This window comes from Lactuca sativa, chromosome 1 (assembly GCF_002870075.4).
Source record: "Lactuca sativa cultivar Salinas chromosome 1, Lsat_Salinas_v11, whole genome shotgun sequence".
NCBI classification, from domain to species: Eukaryota; Viridiplantae; Streptophyta; class Magnoliopsida; order Asterales; family Asteraceae; genus Lactuca; species Lactuca sativa.
In genome coordinates this window covers 134875703-134881702 of record NC_056623.2, presented here as the reverse complement: position 1 = coordinate 134881702, position 6000 = coordinate 134875703, and positions in this window count along the sequence as shown.

Below are 6000 nucleotides of genomic sequence, written 5' to 3'. Positions count from 1 at the left end.
GCCCTTCTAGTACACCCACTAGTACCAATTTTGGTGAATAATATGATGCTTATATAGTATGTTACAATTAGAGTTACACCATGTAAACCCTAATTGTCATGACCTTTCATTTCCATGACCCATGGGTTATGTAACCTCCATGGAGTATCCATGGACCATCCTATGGGTTTAACCCAACTTGATTATCCATGGAGCTTTGGCCCACTATATAAGTTATGGATGATTTGCACAATCAACCCATATATTTAATTAGTCTTCTTTTGATCACTTAATTAATCCTAGATTAATTCTTGATCAATACTAATTAAATACTATTATTCTTATTATTAATATACTAGAACTTATAATATATTAATAACCATAAGTGTCTTATTTCTCTCATTTAGTCTATCCAAGTGCATGATGCCATGCAACCCAAATGGACCATGTCGGGTCGGGTCAAGTCTTACCAATTATAGTTATGGACTTAGACATTAATCCAACAGTCTCCCACTTGGATAAGTCTAAAACTAATATTGCGTATGACTTCAGGAACCAACTGGCAATCGTAGCTCTCAAAAGCTTCTGTCGAACTCTGACCTTGTAGATGAACTCTGACCTTGTCAATGACTTGTCCATTAGATAAGGGATCATATATTCCTCCATTCTAGATATCATATGGACTGAGACATGGATTATAATCATTCTCTCTGTCCATTTGTTGTTTCCCGATTTCCGATTTATGACGACTGACTAATTGAACAAATCAAATCAGTCCTGGCCCGGCCGAGCACTTCCATTTGTCATCATCAAATCATCAAGGGTCCCACAGATATCGCTTTTATCCCGAAGATAAAAGGAATGGATAAACTTCGACTCATATGGCTTGTTCTACTACTTGTTGAATCATACACAAAGGCACGTTTTATAGCACAGAGTTACCAAATGCGGTTTCGTGCAATCAATGTACTATCAACTCATAGTAACAACTCATATCTCTAGGTTTGAAGAATATAAGATATTATCGTCTCATGATCACTCGTGATAAAATCCATGAAGTGATTCCAATGAGCGCGGGTTGAATCCAATACTCAGAACTTATGAGCACTCATGAGTGTTGTAGCCTTGTCCAACACCTTAGACCTCTACAACCTATCATGACAGTCTTAATTCATATCTACTTCCAACATATGACCGACTGTAGATGGTTTGAATAACTTAGTCATTCCGGAAGAATAACCTAGTTTATTCGGGAAGTCAAAACATGCAAAATGAAACACAATAATAATTGAATCCAATATGGTATCAACCCTTTGAACATAAATAAAACACCTTTTATTTATCACCATATGATTACACATTATTCATTGTATACTGTTTCAGCTATCAACTTTATTCTTGAATTTAAAACAATAGTTGTCCCATGCTCCAAGCATGTACACTATGTTTTTTCAAAACACTAGTCATGCCACACACCAAGTATGCATACTATGTTTGTCTATGATCTTTACTTTGTGAACTAGATCAATTGAACATAACTTCAATGATTCTCTTTTCACACTCCCAAATCCTTACCGCAAATGCAAGAATTCCAAATTCATGCCATTTACTGAAATCTGTTAGATTCTAAACTTATATGCATTGATCCTCTTGTAATGATTATGCACAAAGTCAGAAAGACTTGACAACAATCATTACAGAGTATTCCAAAGGAGATCAACTCCTTGGAAATATCCTTCTTGCATTAAGTTTCCTTAATCTTACACAGATTGAAAATTCTAACTTTGAAACATTTCCAGATTCCATTTTGACCATCACTTCTGAACAAGAGTTGCCTCCTTGCAGATTATGTCAATATGGTCGTTCCAGAATTATCACTATACTTCCAACTATCCTTGAGCAATCAATCTTTGGTAAACCTTAGATTGTCCTCGACAATTGTTTAATCCTTTTAGTCATATCCAGTTCTAAACCTTTTCCCTTCTTAATGCCCCGGGCATTTGGAAAATTTTAGAACGGATGATTATAGCACATGTAATCGATCCTATATCCGAAGCATATGGGACACGATTCATGATGTCTCACATAAAGACTAAACTAGTCTTTTGCTATAACATGTCCATTTCAATTTGCCAAGTTCTCATAATTCAGATTATGAAAAGGGATGTCGTAATCATAATCGAATTTTAGAACGCAAATAATGGACCTATATACAGAATTTCCTTATGTTGAGCCATTCCAACATGAAATTCATATATATATCCTTGACTAAATGATTAAAACCTCACGATCTAAGCTTATAGATTTGAGATGAAGTATAATTTCCTCTCCCTTAGTTATAGCAAAACAACTTTTCCCAATTGAAACCTTTGTTTTCTATAATTAACATTACTAGCTTGCAATACTTAACATAATTATCATTGCTCCCACTAACATGATGATTATTAGCATAACACTTATGCTCCCACTAGCTTTGACATGTACTCAGAAATCAGCTGGACTTCTAGAAATCAATACTTCATTGACTTTCTTACCAAAGTTCAGATTTCTGATACTAGATTGTTTTGATAAGACTTTATCAAAATCATACACCTTCCCTTAGATAGCACACTTGTGTATCTAAACAATTATGAAGAGGGATGCCGTAATCATAATGTTTAGACCTTTTTGCCACTTCTCACAAGTCCATGTTAGTGTTCCGGTTAACCACACGCGCTCCACTAACGACTTTGAGAATGCAAATATCACAATTGCTATCTAGCTAAAATCTACTTAGTGAAAGTGTTTCCTCACCATCATTTTCATGAATCGGAGAGAAACCTTATGACACTTAGATTTGCTGGTGTATGTGTTCTTATCCATGTGAATTGTCAAAATCATAGTCACAAGACAAGGATAATGACAAATCCAAACTCATATGGACTGAACTCAATCTTAATTTCTTGCCACCTGGCAGCTCAAGGGCCTACCATTGCTTCCAAGTTGTTGTGCAAACAATTGAGAACTCTAAGAACTCATATGCAAAGCCAACTTTAACTGGAATGGGCACAGAATAAGTCAACACGATAGGTTATAAACCTCAAGTCGTGTGCTAGTGAAGAACTTCAGGTTTTATTCTTGATTAGTTCTTGAGACTTTCAAGACCTTTAAGACTCCCACTGTCCTCTTGACATGTAAGACTCCCTTGTCAAACATACAAGAGATAGTGCGGATTCTAATCAAGAAAAACACTTTACCCAATTGGCCTAAGTTGGTCTTTGTTTTATCCAAAACATCACAACTTACCAATTTCAAATGTACAAGAGTAGAAAACTTTTACTCTTACATTTGACAAGTGTTTTAAACCTTCTTTAAGACATGTCACTCAAATGACAATCTTGGAGTATGACTCTAAGACTTGTATTGGAACGAAGTATGACTCATCTTCTTGATTTAACCTCTTCAACAATTCAAGTTCCTCTTCTTAGTCATAAGAATGCACTAAGATTTTCTTAGAGAACTAATTGTGCTATGGTTTCTTAATCATTAAGATGATCACAAAAGCCGATACTAAAGTACTCTCCCATCTTTTCAGATATGAGAAACTTTTATCCTTCTGCCTAATTTGATTCTTCTTATTCGCCCTGCCATACATTGGAACCTTTTTCCAATGTCTTAGAGTTACACTTAAGCTTGTAAGTATAATCATATTTACTGAGCTTTAGTAAACTATGACGAATATTCTTATCAATCTTTTGTGGTGGACTTAATCAGTGCACAAGAATGTGTACTCGATCCCTTAGTCCTTTACTTGACTCACACATCCATGTGGCCGAGTAATTAGTCTTAATTTTTCCAAAACTTGAAAGTTCTCATTCATCATGCTATACAACTTGCATGATTCCAAGTTCCGGTCCAATTGAAACTTGGGTGATGAGAATCTTTCCGTATTTGGTAAATCTAGACATTACCACAAATGAAAGAATCAATTTCATATTTCCACTCTTGCTCTTAATGGAATCATATAAGCAACAATTTTTCCTCAAATGTCATTGTAAGGATATTTTAAAATAAATAAAATCAAAAATTTTCTTTTATTTTAAAACTTTGCGGAAAAAAACTTATCCTTACAATCCATATGAAAACTTGTTGTTATCTATTCCTAAGCAATATCTCATAACTCCTGAGAAGTAGCTCAAGAATCCGATCTTCAAACTATGCGATAGAAATCCATCTACGCCATCAGATTCAGCATATTCTTTCTTTAAGTTTCTTCACTTTTCTTTCATTCTTAAAACATCACCATGTGACCCAGTCACATCATGTATCAAGAATCTCAGAATAGAAACTTAACAGAGTTAGATAGTGGAATTTACCTGAAGTAGAGTCAAACTTATTGACTTTAACATCCTTAGGTAAATTTTGGCAGCTTCGCAACCAATGCCCCTTTCTTTGGCAATATAAACATATGGACCCTTTGATAATGGTACACGAGACTATCACAGACTTAGCTTTTCTCTTTACCATTTGGTCAACCGAGTTGACTATGGCCGATCCCTTTCCATTGGGAAGAGAGAGCTTTTCTGGATTTCTTGTGTCACTATTGTCAATGTCCATCATGTTTTAAGGAAGTTGATCTTAACAAATAGATAAGATCATTAAGGGTCTTGTCATAGTCTGTTTCATAGGTGTCCCAAAGGAACTCACTATGTGACTTAGAAAGTGATTGAACCACCGACTTTCTCAAGACTTTGACACCCAACTCTCCCGGCTTGTCAATATGTGACTACATCTCCAAGATGTGCTCACACCTAGACCTTGCCTTGCCAATAGGGCTTGAGTGACCTTAAACTTTTCAAGAACTTGTGGGTTGGGGAGAATAATTGGAGGAGGTGAAAGAAGTATGATTTCCAAAGGACATCATCTTCATTTAGGAAACCTTGTTTCAAGAGATTTGGGAAGATCATAGATGTTTATTACAGACATCTTTTTGGAGATATTCAAGATAGTTGATTTAAAGTCCTTAATATGACACCCAATATGAAATATTAAGGCTAGGACCCAACAAACTATTTTATAACTTAGAAGAGGTATGCCGTAATCCAAGCTATAAAATATTTGAAGGTAGGTGAATGACGATTCACCAATTTCCACCAAGATAAACGAAATGTATTATTAGGTTTTAATTGGTTTTGAAACTCCTAGATCTTTGAGATTCATTGAACTTTTCAAAGGCATGTTTCAATCTCGAGTGTGCCCTCCAAGTTTTGTGACTGGGATGCCGAGGATCACAAAACGAGGTGTGAAGTAACCATGCAAATCACTTGGTACCCTTAATAAATTACCCCTCAATCAATGTGCCGGTTAACCACACACGCTCCATCGATACTATGATAAATATTAAGTCACCCTTTACCTACCTTGTTAAGTCCAAGTTAGTGTGCCGGTTAACCACACACGCTCCACTAACGACTTAAACAAAGTGCAAAGTGTAATTTCATGGATTAGCACCTTATTCACATTTTTCCTAAGTAACTAAGATTGGGTATTATTAAGAGTTTAGTTACTTAGTATTATCATTAATACTTTTAGTGAAGGGAGAATTCTAGTCCTGTCAAACCCGTTCGGCTAACGACCCTCCACCAGTCAAGCAAGCGGTGGGTGAGAGTGGACACCCTTATAGGCAACAACCTTATACCCACCTTATAGACCGGCTTCGTGAATGAGGCGTACTAGCGGTAAGACTGACTTTACTCTTATACATATATATATATATATATATTATTAACTTATAATATTATAAAGTATAAGGGTTGAATTTTAACTTTTAAAATTCTAAGGGCTAACTTGGAGTTAAAGTATTCATAAGTGAAAACTTTACTAATTCCAAAACTTGAGGGCAAGTTTTGAATCTATTCAAAACTTTTCATTTCTTGTAACTTATGAGTTTAATAGAGTAATAAAATGAGGACTTTTCATTTTTCTAACTCTTGTGTTCTTTTAATGGTTTTTTTAATCCAAGAGACTTTTGGTTTTCCATAA